Source organism: Corvus brachyrhynchos, unplaced genomic scaffold, assembly GCF_000691975.1.
Source record: "Corvus brachyrhynchos isolate BGI_N302 unplaced genomic scaffold, ASM69197v1 scaffold14, whole genome shotgun sequence".
NCBI classification, from domain to species: domain Eukaryota; kingdom Metazoa; phylum Chordata; class Aves; order Passeriformes; family Corvidae; genus Corvus; species Corvus brachyrhynchos.
In genome coordinates, this window is record NW_008239110.1 from 1,309,376 (window position 1) to 1,325,292 (window position 15,917).

General features: G+C 38.7%; 1 long non-coding RNA gene across 1 annotated transcript; it reads left to right on the forward strand.

Annotated features, from left to right (window-relative positions):
• The first annotated feature begins 310 nt into the window (after positions 1-310).
• LOC108448036 lies at positions 311-13,143 on the forward strand. Its single transcript, XR_001863821.1, has 2 exons — positions 311-700; positions 13,036-13,143. It is a non-coding gene; the product is annotated as an uncharacterized LOC108448036 (long non-coding RNA).
• Positions 13,144-15,917: the final 2,774 nt, after the last annotated feature.

Here is a 15,917-nt window from a genome sequence, read left to right on the forward strand (position 1 = left end):
AGTTTTCTTTTCAGGTGAAGTCACCATGGAGACGAACACACCTACCAACACTGTGCTGAGGCACCTCCTCTTCTGCAGCCACTGTGGATTGTACGAGCAGCAGCAGGAGAGGCACTGGGCAGGCCCTGCTCTGAATTAGAGCCAGGCTGAGAATGGACCTCCAAGCTTCCAGGTTTGGGGTCCAGGCATGCTGTCAGTCCTTGTGCCTGGACACAATGGGCACTGAGATGAGACAGTATCCTATGCCTAAAGTGCATATTCTCACATAACCTTTCTGATAGCCAAAAAATGTTCTCAGATTCCTCTTGCCCACGCCTCCCAACAAGTAATGTCTTCATTCCCTGGCAAAAGCTGATTCCTTTGTCCTTAAAAATGCCACTGTGTTCTTTTCTGAAATGTTGTAGGCTTTTTCCTATGTGGCAGGGGTTTCTGTGTTATTTTCATACACTCCTTTGCTGTGAGAGACTTCTAGGAAGGAGAATTTCAAGACTAAACAGTGGGAAGAAGGAAAAGGAGATGGAACTGCCAGGCAGCAAAGAAGTTCTTGCCACAGTTTTTTTTTTTTTTACTGCTTTGTTGACCATTAGTGTCAAATAGTTAAGCAGGGCTCATTTTCTTTTTCATTCTTTGTGATGCTTTAATAGAGGAACAGCCCTGTGGAGCTTCCTCAGCTGGACCTCAGCTTCTCCAAGCTCAAAAAGTAAGGTCTCTGGAGGAATTAAATGTCCTGTTACACAGAGGTATTGTAGGATGTCCTAATCTCCATACCTTCCACTTGCATAGATGCAAATGTGGTATTTCCTCCAAGACTCTGTCCCATGTGCAGGAATACAAATGAATAGGAAAAGTTTCATTAAATTATATAAGAAAAAGCAATAGTCAAAAACAGCTGTCTACAATCTCCGCTGTGGTGGTGGTTTTGCAAACATTTTATGCTCTGTGTTGAATATGCAAGCAGTTAGTTCATTTAATCTGGGACTATTTAATGTTTCAAAGTTAAGCAGATGCCTAATTGCAATGTTCACAGAGCGGTAACAATGCCTGAAGTTAATGGTCCCTGACAGTTTTTGTTAGAATACTTATATTACCTAAGTTTTTCATTCCCATACACAATTTATAGATGGTGGTTTCTTAAAAACCCAGCAATTTATAGATTATAAAGTCAAATTATTCTATCCCATTTATTCAAGTAATGAGTGGATAAGGTCAAGCAAGTACACACAGCAAAGAATTTAATTAGACTTATTAAAAAGTTCTTCGTTTCCCTGGCCATCTAGCTCATAGTGCAGATATGTTTGTGGCATTTTCTCTGCCCTGATCCCTCATTGTCCAGACTGGAGAATGTGGGAAAATGCACCATGGATCTTCACCTCAGTAGTACAAACTTTCTTTTAAAGGAAACCAGGGTCAGGCAGCTGTATAAAGGTGGTTCATGCCTGTCTCCTTTGCCAACAGGGAGTGAGGTTGTGGCTTGGATGTGCATCTGCTCTGAGGAGCTGTGAACCTGTCCCAGATCCCACAATATTCATATAATGAAGTGTGAACTATTTTGGTGACACCAGAGGAGATTCTCTGGCACAGCCTGTCTCTTATCCCCCAACCACATTTCATGCCATTTTGGTTTTTAAAAGGTTCTGTGAAACCTCAATGTGTTGCTTAATTGTGTTAATGATAACACAAAAATTAAAGCATACCAATTGTGAATTCAGAATCAAATCAGCCTAATACTTAATGGCTTATAAGCTTTGACATTTCATAGGTCTTCTGGGACACTTATGAAATACCCGTCTTCTTTTGTGAAACTCAGCTGAATATTTTACTGCTATTCTGTATTAACATTTGGTACTATTTGAAGGTTTCCTCAAAGGATTTCAAAGGATTTCTGGTAGGCTGCATGTATAATTCTTCCTCCCCCATCCTTGTGTTTTATAGCTGCAGTATAGACAGGCTGCTTACAACCAATGAAAGGTTTACATTAAAGGACATAGTCATCATAAAAAGTAATAAGCCAAAATTCAGAATTCCTTACTACATAGAATCAAGTGCCTATAGCCTAGTAATTACTCCAGTGCAAGACATTAAGTCAAAGCTTCTAAGAGCTCCTTCTTGCAGCAGCTGCTAAATGATTAATATCACGTTGGTAGATTTCGCAGGAGAATCTGTTAAATAAAGGAAGGTTCAGTGTGTATGCAAAGTTTCAATTCCGCACAATTTGTTTTATAGTCAACATGCAATATTGCATATTTCATGGTTCCAAGAGGAGTGCAGCATTCATTAAGAAAATACAGATGGTCTTCAGATAGCTAACAAGATTTCACAGTCATTTCATTTCTCCCTGCTGTGAAACCTGGAGAGAAAATAACAGTAACAATGAACTCACTACAGCTGAACCTCAAGGGTCATTTCTGCCAAAATATTATCAAAATCCTGAACTGCTGTTAGCAGTCAAATTCTACCAAGTTTAACTGAGCTAAGCTATTTACAGGACTTTGAAATGTGTCCCTCTTTTCTCCAGCAGTACTTTTCTCACCTTGAAAAAACCCAGCTTTTTTAAGGGTAAGACTGTCAATTTATTGTGAGCCCTGAATAGCCAGCAGTGTGTAGTTGTATTGCCCCAGGAGCACAGAAGTCTGAACCTTCAGACTCAGGGAATGAGAATTCAATCCTTGGGAAATGCATTGCTTTAGAAGAAAACAACCAGATCGGCACCACACTCTGCCTTCCCCTGCTATGCACTGCCCTGCACTGATGTGGGGTGGAGCGAGGGAGATGAGGAGGTGAGGCCTTGGGCAGCAGAGAGTCAAACCCCCTCTGCCACACTTCTCTGCACAGCAGGATCTAATTGTGCCTGAATCTGCATTCAGCAGGCTAATATCCTGTGGAACTTGGGGAAAACAGCAGATAACAAGCATGGTTTGCTGGTCTGAATGCACTCAGGAATAACTGATTTCTCTCACAGTTTTCTTGGCTAAAGCACAAGGATTTCAGAAGTTCTTCCCACATGATTTCTGCCTGCAGGAAGAGAATATTTGATGAATGATGCGAGTATCAACACTGAAAAACAAATTATGGACTACTGGAATTTAGATCAGGAAGTTAGTTTTACCTTCACCTTACACTCTTAAAAATATTATGCATTCTGCCTCCAGTGTCTGTGTTTGACTTCCCCTCTGTTGTTCTAATGCATTCACTATTTTTCTCCTGGAGCATCTAAGAATAAGAACAAATACATACCTTGAACATGCACACAAAGACAGATATATATTGATGCCATATCACTACCCCAAAAGACTTTCCACACTAAAATAAAATCGGGATATCTAAAAAACTTGAAAATATTTGAAAAATTATGCTTGTTAAACCCAAGTCTCTTCACCACTGTGGTAAGCTGGTTTTGACTGGAATGGAGTTAATTTTCTTCATAGCAGCTGGTATGGGCCTGTATTTTGAATTTGTGCTGGAAACAGCGTTGATAACACACAGATGCTTTCATTATTGCTGAGCAGTGCTTGCACAGAGTCAAGGCATTTTCTGCTTCTCACCCCACCCTGCCAGTGAGCAGGCTGAAGGTGCACAAGGAGTTGGGAGTGGACACAGCTGGGACAGCTGACCACAGGCATATCTGTTACCATACGGTGTCATGCTCAACTTATAAATCTGGGGGAAAAAGGAAGCAGTGGGGGACTTTTGGAATGATGGTGTTTGTCTTTCCAAGTCACTGTTACACTTGATGGAGCCCTGCTTCCCCAGGGATGGCTGAACACCTGCCTGTCGATGGAAAATGTTGAATTAATTCTTTGTTTTGCTTTGCTATTGTGCATAGCTTCTGCTTTACCTGTTAAACTTTCTTTATCTCAGCTCATGAGTTTTCTCACTTTTACCCTTCCAATTCTCTCCCCCGTTTCACCAGGGGGAGTGTGAGAGCAGCTGCATGGGGCTGAGCTGGCAGCTGAGAGCAAACCGTGACAAGCACCCTCAAGTATACCTACGCTGTACTCAAGCTCTAGGATGCAGCACTGGACCTACATACAAGCACTCCACAATTAAGTGAAAATACTAGCTTAAGGCTACTCGAAATACAGCTTGGTCTCAAGCTTGCTCTCAGAACTGGGGAGTTATCCATTATTTAAGTTTGCAGTGAAGAGCTTGTAATCTATTTCATTTCAGGATCTGCCATTTTTTGCAGGCAGGCCTGAGCTTGTTCTGCTTGTACTTGGAGCCGGCAGAATGCAAGCAAGGTCTTATCCAGAACTGCCATGGCTTCATTAGGCAGCACTTTGCTCTGAGCAAGGCTTACTGTATTACTCCAAGCATGGTGCTTTCAGTTTAAAGCTGGCAAGTACACTGTTGACTTACAGTACAGGTGAAACAAGTTTCTGTAAAAGTACAAAAACATCCCTCCAAAAATATATGTTTATAAATATTTATGGTCTGACACTGTTAGTCAGGATGTCAGGCTGCAGGCTCTTACTGATATTTAAATATCCTACTTGGAGCTCAAGCTTAGGGCTATAGCTGTCATATGGAGTCTCACACATGCAAATGCAGAACTTGTACTGCAGACAAGTTTCTCCACAAAATCAAAATCAAAATCACTGTCTACTTAGTATTTATTCTATCTGAGTACAATGGCTGTCTCTACATTACCACGCTGATGCCCACATCTGCATTTATCCATATTGCATACCTAGAGGAACATTCTTGCAGTGGTATTGCGGGAGGAATCTCAGGAGGCAGAATCATTTTTGAAATATGGCAGATTTATTTAGGGTCTGCACAGACCTTGCAGATCTGGACCCCATTGTCTTAGGCCAGTGGATCGGGTAGAGAGATTGTCACATGATCTTGACAGCCATGTCAGCTTCTGTGCTCTACTGCAGGTTAACATGTAAACCCTCTATTCTTATCATGTATTTCTATTTTGCTATGATATGTCCAGACTGAAAGAGTGAAGGGCTACTGCAGACTCTTAAAACTGGCTACACATTAATTATGGTTCTAGTGAAATCTCTACAGAGATGAAAACCTGTCTTGCAAGACCTCTGCTGCAGTATTAATGGAATATTTTATGTATAATATTAATTATATATATAATACTAATGGAATATTTTATATGCAGCACATATATAGCTTGTATTTGTGATATGGTTCAAGATTTTAGTGGAATTTTATCATATATCTTTACCTTTAAAGCCTTCTACTTGAAAGCAACTGTATTTACTGGCAGGAAAAAACAAATTTACTATAATATTTAGATTTAAATATTCAGAGAGTTCTTCATTGCTTCCAGTGAATCACATTTCTTGACTCTTTTGTTTACTCTGTCTAACACACATGCAAGATTACTTTGGTTAAAACTTCAAAAACTTCATTGATGAAACATGCAAGGTTATTATATGTCTAAGAGTGTAAGTACTGCTTTTGGTCATTTTCTTTTTTTTTTCTTCTTCTTCTTTTTTTTTTTTTTGGTCTTATTGCAGTTTCTTTTTGAATTCTTAGTTCGTATAGCTTGAATGTGAAGACAGCTGTACAAGTGGCAACCACAAGTCTTCTTAGAATTCCTAAAAATCTTTGAAGCTTTCATTTCTTTGTCTGGTATATTTTAACTCAGTGTGACCTGAGTGATTGACTTTTAGCCTGATTACTCATGTGAGATTCAAACACTAATGTTGCTAAAACCTTTAGACCTCATCATGCTAACATGCAGTCTCCTTACGCACTTTGTTCTGATCTAGATGTAAGAAAAACCCTTTCAAAGAATAAAAATCCCAACATTTGTGGCCGTGTCAAGCAGTCATGTTGTTCAAACTTTCCTCAGCAAACCATGACAGGAATTGTGCCTTTGTAAAAAGGAAATTGAGGCCCAGAATGAAGCCAGAACTGCCAACGGAGATCTAGTGTTTTAAAGTGAACCTGTCATGAATTCTAACTGTGCTGAATGAAATCACCTTCAGCCTCTCTTGCTTATGAAGCACTCCACTTACCTAGAAAAATACCTAACTATGGTCAGCAGGTATGACAAGCTTTTTTATGCATTTCTCTTTCCACCCAGAAATACACAAGTCATCTTGTTATTGCAGTAAACATTCTTCCCAAACAGGCCCAAATTCTCAAAAAAAAAAAAAAAACAACGGAGTTTGATCTTAATTATCACTAACCCGAGCTCTCTGCGGCTTCTGTGCCGGAGAGCGAGGTGCTGCGATCTTCCAAGAGCATCTCATAAGCTGCTTGGCAGGGCAGCCACACACACCCCACGTGCCTGCACAAACACATGGATAGCTTCAGTAATATGGGTTGATGGTGAAGAGGCAGGAAGGGTCTTTGCATAGAGCTGCCGTTTATTGCTTCCACACCATGAAGGATTCCAGGGCCAAAGACAGAGAACAATGGAGAGTACAGGTTTAAGTACAGGAGCAGAGGGAGCACCAGAGACCAATGATCTGAGGGCATGGGGGCAGTTCACAGGTGGGACTAGGGGATGGGGACTAATGGGGAAGCTCTGGGGGAGTGTTGAGGGGCAAAGGCCAATGAGGGGAACCTGGAATGGAGAACTTTCTAGGATATGAAACATATAAGGTAGCAAGGGGGCTGGGCGGCCAACAGCCAACCGGGGAAGCAGAACTGGGCTAGATTAACAGAACAGAACAAAGCATCCTGGGAGAGGCTTCTTTTCTCACCGTGATCTGACATAAGTCTCTGGTACTGGGGACTCTCTTACCAGAGAGCTCTTTCTGCCTTGTACTACAGGCTGACTGGCCACCATACTTAATAAATCCAGATAAAACAGAATAACCCCACTTTCAACCCAACTTAACTTTTGGAAATTAACTAATGAATAAAGGCATATAAGTGGCCTCAAAGAAACCAAGTAAAGTCACAGATTTTTCAAGAGCAGCTTTGTGTTACTGTAATTTTCACTGATATGAAAAAACCCCAAACAAAACAACAACAGCACCCACAAACAAACAAATAAACCCCAAACCAAAAACAAAACAGTAACAGATGTTGTATTATATCAAACTTTTTAATTTGGCTCTTACATGTTTGGCAGCTAGCTCAATAATTTCATCTGTTATATTTACTAATACTCACTATTTGACAAATAGTGCAAGCACAAATCATTATCAGAAAACCTGAAATAATTACAATACAGAATGATTGCAACAGTATATTCCTTGTTTTTGTTTTCCAGCTCTATTGAAGTGCAAGATACATTGACCATGTTCTGGAAAGACAATGAGGTTAAAGAACCTGTGTATATGTGTCAATAAATAATAAAACAAACTATTAACCTCTTTTGCATGGGTCAGTTTTTCTGCTGTGATATCATCTGTGCATTTTTATTATGGCAGTTATCATGTTATTGGCACGTGATTTAAAATCCTATATGCCTCATATCATTAATTATTTTTAATGACAATTAAACAAATATACATGAAGTTAAAATTACCAGTTTGCACAACCATCACACTAACCATCCAGATTAAATAACTAACACTGTGAATATGAAATTTTAAGCTTCCAACAAAGGAAAAATAATTTATATATCTAATTAATTATCCCTCAGCTTCACACGTGCATGAATACCACATAATACATGTGCTGTCCTACCTTCACAGGCTTTTTGTATACACACACATTGTCCAATGTAAATAGACTGTAGCTTGAAATAATTATGGACAAGAGGCTGTAATAGTAGTCTGTTCATCACTGTGTTATTTTTGTCAAGAGTGAAGAAATGGAAACTGAGCAGTCCTGAAATTGCTTAGAATGACTCACGGCAGTGTGAAAGTAAATTATATTCTCCTCATCTATTGAAATGGGGGTAGTGATATTTACAGTGTCTGGTTTTGTTTATGAAGTGATTTGGAAATGAAAGGTTCAGTTTCACACTGACTCCTTCTATTGTGCCAAAAAACTGTCTTACATTTCCTTTCTGTGGAGCCATATGTCCCACAAGGACAAAGCTTTGAGAGTCAAAGTGCTCTGCAGATGCAGTCCTTAACATGATTATTAGGTTAATAACTATGCAAAGCTGCTGTTACAAATTAGAGCACAGTCTTTGGTACCAATATTATCCTGAGTGTCATTGCATATATACATATTTCCCTAGTATTAATATTGTCTTCCTGTCTGATTTAATTTTGTTGCTGTGTTTTTGTTTAAAGTTTTAAGCATCAGAACGGGCTTTGAAAAAATCAGTGTCAGGAACATATCATGAATGTATACGAATTCTGATTTCTTTCAGCTCCAGAAAGAGAAGTCTTCAAAACATTTTTAAGTGAAAAACTTTCTGTAATTGTATGTGAAAACTGTCTCTTATCCTTTCTGTGGAAAAAATGCCAGAAGGCTATATAGCATTTTCAACCACATATCCTTAATTGCAACACATTACACAGTGGAAGTACTGGCAGCTGTACCACCTTCTCAGAAATTATGTAGCCTGTGTCTCTGTCTCAGCAGATGGTATTTTTATGACCTGCAGTTCCTATCCTATGCTCAGAAAGTCTAGATGAGAAAATAGAAACCAAGCAAAATTGGGACTATAATTCTCATTTTGAATTTCAAAAGACAGTAACCAGAGTTTTTCAATCATAATGATAGCCTTAAAATTAAGAATTATGGGACTAAATGTTCTGATTTAAGAGATAAAGAGTAATAGTAACTGCCCTTTAAGTACAGCTTCATGTGGAAATCCTGTCAGTTTATTTAGGTGCCCTACCATGTGTTAGTAATGGGCAGAAGAACTTCAAGGGAACAAGTGTTGTGTGCAAACAAAGCCCATATAAGATCCTGAAAAAACACACCACTTCCTGCTGTTCACTTTTTATAGGTCTGGGTTCCAGCAAGGGTTTTCAGCATCCCACATCAATTTAATGTATGAATAACATATCATACATTTAATGTATGAATAACAGATCATATCAGATAGTTTCACCAGTATGGACTTCATCGATCAAGAATACCAAAATATATGCCTCTCTTCATTTTTGTCTTATCCCAACCTGTATGGTTAATAAAATTTCATTTTGTGCTCATTTTGTCTGGAGCGGAGTCAATTTTCTTCATAGCAGGTAGCATAGGGTACTATAGGGTGTCATACTCCACATATAAAGCTGAAATGGAAAAAGGACGAAGGGTGTGACCTCCAGAGTGATGGCATTTGTCTTCCCAAGTAGCTGTTAGAAGTGATGGAGTCTTGCTTTCCTGGGGATGGCTGAACAGCTGCCTGCCCATGCAAAGTGATGAATGAATGCCCTGTTTTGATTTGCTTGAACGTGCAGCTTTTACTTTACATGTTAAACTGTCTTTATCTCATCCCCCAAGTTCTCTTGCTTTTACTCTTCTGATTCTGCCCCCATCCCACTGTTAGAGAAGTGAGAGAGAGCAGCTGTGTGGGACTTGGTTGTTGGCTGCATTAAACCATGACACATTTTGAACTGATATTTTGAAAATGGGATAGATGATTCAAAATTATTCATTTTTATATATTCAAAGACAAGCAACTGAACTTAGCTGTGATAAACAGCAAAAAGACTTAAAACATCAAAAGACTTAAAAGTAGCTCCATATCTGTTAGTTTATTATTAGTATGTGAAGATTCTGGTTCATACTGTACACCATGTGATAAACGCTTTTCCCTAGACATACAAATACAGATGCACCATCATACACTCAGTTCTGCTGTAAATCTACCATAACCCCTCACTGGCAATCTCTTTGGATTTCTATCAGTACAACTAGAGGACAACTATGACCACCCTAACTGAATATTTTATATGGTTCTCTAAAACTCACTCAGAAAACAAAGGTGTGGACAGCTTCTATCCCCTTGATCAGCTTCTGAGAAATAGAACAAAGCAAACAAATAATTTCCCAGCTGTAAGAACACCTAAAGAAACCATCATTCTGATAAATCCCAGAGTATTTTTTGTGTAAACAAGTGTTTATATTTAAAAGCCACAATGTCATTTTAAGTAATTCTTTCTATCCCACTCATTGTTCATGGTTAGAGCTAATTGGAAACCATTTTCTCAGTTTATTGATGATTAATGAGCAGCATTTTGGTTTTTTAAACACAGCATTCTTTCATCCAATGCAGAAAGGCAGAAGAAATTAGTGGCTTCTTAACTCAGAATTTCAGAGCAGAGACTAATTTAAATGGTGAAAAGGCAAAGGAGAGGATACACAACAAGCGTTATTTAAACAAATCCCCCAATGAGAGCTAAGGGAGTTTGGGACCACAATCAGTAAGCAAAATCAATTCATTTTGGTCTAACTCAAGTAAAGTTATTGATTTTATATAAGGATTTGATCTTCCATGCTTGTCAGTTGCCAGCATGAAAAATTAATCTCATTTGACAGGAGAGCACTGAATGCGGAGATTGCAAGACTCTGAGTTTAAAAAGTAGAGGGTAAAAGACATTCTGCATTTATATACTCAGAATTTCTGGGTGGTTTGTGGGTTGTCTTTCATCCTTTCTTTTTTAAAAAATATGAAACTATGAATATCCATACGAAGTTTCTCTTTCTTGCCCAGCACTGTACCTCCTTTCATGCTGTCAGCACAAAAATTATGACCTATCCATGTGTTTGAATAGATGTCTTCATAAGATCCTCAAAGGATGATGACTAATACCATTCACATTTCTATAATCTACAACCAAACTAGAAAAAAATGGTCAAAAGATGTGTCCAAGAAAAAGAGACAATAAAGAAAAATATAAGTTAAAAAATCAAAATGTTAAGTGAACTATACCCTGATGGAGCTTCAGGGATGATACTACTTCTAACTGGCTCTGAAAAAGGACAGTCCACTCTAGCCTTTGATTTTGAAGTTATTGAAAGCAGCAGATTTCAGACCAAAACCTGGAATTTCAGCTCCCAAAGATCAAGAGAGCTTGGGAGTAGCCAACCATATCACACAGATCCTGATTTGGATTTTCTGTACAACTTACATTTGCCCTCCAGTAGCTCTGGATGATGTAGATTTTGAGGGGAGGTCAGCAACGACCTTCCCTTGAAGGAACAATCAGTCAGTGATGAACCTTTGCATTTGTGCTTCAGGATTGTGGAAAGGCACCCTCCTCATTCTCTGCTGCCTTGCATTGGTCATCCAAATTTCACCTGTGTAGAGCACTATAGAAGTGTTCATAAATGCCAAGCACTGATGGAACTTCCACTTGTAACTAAGTATGAAAACAGCAAGCGGGAGGAAGCCAGATAAAGTTTCAGAGATAATACTGTTGCAGACTTTTCCACTTTAATTCATTAATTTTTATTTGATCCAAGTCCATTATTTGCTCTGTGTTGCTATCATACTAACTTCCAAGTGTTTTTTCAAGGTAAGCAAAGTCTTTCTGTCTTATCACCCAAAGCATAGATAAAAGATTATTTATTATCAGCTTGAAAATATGAGTGATAGCTGATGGTCTGAGAAATTGCTATAGGGCAGATATTCTTATAACACCTTCCCACAGCAATTAGATTACAGCGACACCTGAAAACAACAGAGCCTAATTTTCCCTCTCAATCCCAAAAGCAACCTCTGCTTTCCAATGCTAAGACAGGGTAACAGGCCACTGCCCAGGACCTCATGGACAAAGCAACTGTACTGTTCCAATGTGAAACAAAAATATCTCTCACTTAAAGCAAACAGAGCAGGCCCAAGTTTGCAACACTGCTGAGAGTGAGCTGGATATGGCTCACTGCTCACTATAGGTACTCCAGAGCCCTGAAAAAAGTCAGCTTTCTTTGCTGCTGCCATCGAGGAGAGGCAGGTGGTGAAGGCCATTGTTTATGGTGCTCCGATCCCCATCAAAGCTTTAAACCCTGTGCTTTGTCATTGCCATCCCTCTTGTCTCAACTGAAACAGTAAGCCAGTCTCCCCAGAATTTCTTCCTTGACTCCTCATCTACCTCTGTCCCCTTTCTTCTGTTTCTGGTGCTGCTCTGGCAGGAGTAACCTGGGGTCAGTCAAAACCTGAACTGCCTTTTTAGAGCAGCATATTAAATTTTGCTAATAATGCTGAAAATCACTGTATTAACTCTGAAAAAACATAAGCTCAGAGCCATGACTTACTTCTGTGCAACACAGCACTGAGTCCTACCCTGACCTTACAGTATGTTCTAAAGCCCCTGTCTTCAAGCAGATTAGCTGGGTTTGAGCATACACTTAATTGCTGTCTTGAGCTAGGCTAGATTAAACCTCTAGGTCTGTCAAAACAGAAATGCTCTAAAGAGCACATGAAAAAATAATCCAAAAGAGGGACACTGTGAAGTTCCATCAGCCAGAATTAATTTTTTTCCTTCTGCATGTAGAAAGTGAACTGGGTCATTCAGCATTCAGTGCCTTTTTTTCTTACTTGCTTTACCACACACAGCGATTACTTCTCTAGATTTAGATCACAGTCACAGGAGGTTTAGTAATTTAATATTTTAAAATGAAGTGGCACTTCAAATTAAAGGGGCACAAATACTGTTTGAACATGGCAAATGCTGATCATATAATTACATGGCAATTAATTTTCATGTGGTACCTGTGTGATTATGAGATAAATATATGCCTTCTCTGTCTTCCAAACAGCACAGCAGTTTACCAGTTAATTACGTTTAGATCTGCTTAGTGTAATTACACTGTAATCCATGAAAGTCTGTACATATTCTGTCATTACTTCTTGTTTACTTTTAACAGCACAAAACTGCCTTAGGTCAGATCTCGTCCTTTCCTCTTTAGCATCCTGACACCTTGGCATGAGTGTACTTCTACGGAGGAAAAGGAATTCAGGAATTTAGGAGGATTTCTTGGGTGCTCCACATCTTATATACAATGTGCAAGGTACTCTGGTTCTGCTAGGATTTCTTGCTGTGCAATGTAATGATATTTCCAAGATCACTGCTAGAATTTTAATTTTCTTATTTTGGACATAGGACAAAGAGAAGGGCTGAATAGCTTTGCATCCATTCAACTACATTTTTTTCCTGAGTTGCTTTATTTAAATACCACAATACTTAACGTTCTCTGTGCTTCTTCCAGACTTCACATATCACCAGTTCATGAAAGTATCTCAGTGTCTCAGACAAAGGAGTACTTCAGTTGAAGAGAAAGAATCCAAATCTCATCAAGCAACTTCTCCATATCCAAGAGAAAGATCCTCCCACCTGCAGCTGGAAAAGAAGTGAGGGAAGGGCAAGAATGTGCAGTTGTTCTCTGTTCTCGCTGGCGTTCAAATTTAGCAGGCTGCTGTTCCAGTATGAGAGATTACAATGATGAGCATTATCCCACATGTGATATGAATGGAGAAGAAACATAATAAAACTATAGTAGCTCTATATAACTTGTGCCCTGTGGTTTGAATGTCTGCTATGGGCTCAGTCAGTGTGTATTGTTCTTATTGTACAAATGCAACTTTTTGTCAGGGGGAGAGAAAATGCTGCAAGGCATTTACATTTACATTTGCATTTACATTTGTTTACTGGATCCTCTAATTCACACTCATGCTTAGATATGTAACTTAAGCTCCCCTCAGTTGTCGACATCTTATCTAGGGCATTGTGTTTGTTACCATGTCTTGATAATGTTCCTTAAACATGATATGGAAAAAAAAAAAAGAAGGACTAAAAGACAGCATAACTAACAATGGGAATATTTACTCTATTATTAAATCAAAGGGGTAGGTTCCAGATTAAAATAAGGTTTAGGAGGTTCCAGATTCAAATTTTGAGGACTAGGAGATACCCTTCCTGATGAAAGCAAATGCTAAGAGAACTGACTTTCAACAAGCTATGTGAGAGGAATTATTTTCTCTAGAGTCATGTTTCATAAATCATCTTCAAGGCAAATCATTGTGACTTCTCTGTGATGGCAGTTTCAACAGCATAAACTATACATCATTCTAAAAAAAATGGCAGCTTGCAGTGTCCTTGTTAATGGCACAATAATTCTAGATTTTTACTCAGATAATGAATTTTCAATGTATCCAAACTTACAGCATCAGACTTCAGCAAATCCTTCTTATTATGTTTCACTTGCTAAAGTCAACAGTGTTTTAAAAAGCCTTTTAAAATGTTAATTTATGCACTGGAAGTAAGACATGATTCACCATCTGTCACAGAAGGTCACTGGTTGTATTTGGATGTATTAATAAACTCATATGTTGCAAATGAGTAAAGGTGAGCCACCCCCTGCAGTGGAAGAAGCTGGCCCAAATCTTTGCCTTGTTTTAGGGCCAAACTGTTAAAGTTCACCCTGACTCAGAGAAATTGCATAGCATGGAAAAGATAAGTTAGTCACTCTGTCTGCAAAACAACCCAGCCAGCTGGATTCCTGTCAGATTGCAGATCTGGCCATGCCAAGCAAGCAGGATGACACCTTACCTTCCTCTGCCTGTGGAGTTCAACATGAACTTCAGGAGAGTCACAGAATTTAAAACCCTCTGAAGGCCTTTGTGCACAACTCTTCACTTTTTAAGTCTGAAATCTGAGCTAAAAGGTTCAAAGGTGGCAGCATTTCTGACCTTTAGCAAGGAATTGACATCACTTGGGTCTCTCCATGACTTTACCTGATTGCACGATTGTTAAGCACTTCTGCTTCCGTCTGTGTTTCTAATTGGTTTGTCTGTTGGAGATATTTACACCAAATGAAATTGCTTTTCAGCCGAGCATTGTCTGAGCAGCACAAGAGATCTCAGAGACTGCATTAGCGTTACTTAAAGTTTTCTGGGTGCCTTTCGATGGCATTTCTGAAGTTTGAAGAGAGGTAACCTGGAGATAAGAGAAATTAGAGGATCTGCTCAAAACCTTTATTCTCTGTCATGAGGAAATTGACAGGGATAAAAATCCAGTGGGAGAAAGCTAAAGAGGGATTTGGGTGGTCTATTTTAGCACTTTAGTTTAAATCAGGAATGTATTTTTTAAACAAATCTTCAGATTTTACCCATTTACCATACTTCACTTCAAAATGCGAAGCAGACTCAAAATACAGGAACAGGATTTCTTTCACTATATGTCTGAAACAGGGACTCCTAAGTTTAAAGGCACAAGCTGACATCAGTCTGAGAAGGACTCGATACACTTAACAGACCACAAAAGTATACACACACACACAAAAATATTTAGATGTATTTTAGATTATTCTTTTTTTGCTTCATGGAAAAGAAAATTCAAAATTTGCTGGAAGCAGGAATAGATCCTCAACTTCCATTAGTGCATTATTTTGGAGGAATTGTCCTCCAAAGTGAAGGAACCTGAAAGCTGGGGTCCATCAAGTAACTGTAAAAACTCTGGCAAGTTTCCAGCTGATGGCTATCTGTCAAGAATAGGTCATGAGATCTATTCCACAGTTTCGTTACAACATAAGAGAAGGCATGATACAGTGTCTCAGTAGTGTTACTGATTCCATATGAAGAATCATGTCTGCTAACCTTGTATTGAAAAAGTTAAGTATATCTTTCTAGTTTATATTAAACTCTTACATTAAGCTTTAAAATTTGACTTTTATCTCCCTGAAGTTACAGATACTCATGTTTAAGTGTGTGGAGACCTGTTTTTAGGAAAACTTACAGAGAACCTAGAGGAAGGCACCTTGAGGTGAACATGTTATGGATAAGGATTCATCTCACCCTTCAGCTTCCTGTGATCATCAAAGACAAATCAAATTTGTTTTTTCAGTGCTAATTTCACATGGTTGGGTGTATTGTAAGAAATAAGGATCTTTAGTTTCATACCATGCCTGACACTACAGTGAGAATATCACTAGGACATCTCATTAAATATATGCCTGAAAACTTGAATTTAGTGTCATTACTAATGAAATATTCAATAAAAAGACAAACTGAAAATTTGCAAAACATAAAGCACTTTATCTTAAAAGAGAATGAGCCAACATATTCTTTGTTGCTCTTCATCACCATTTTGCTT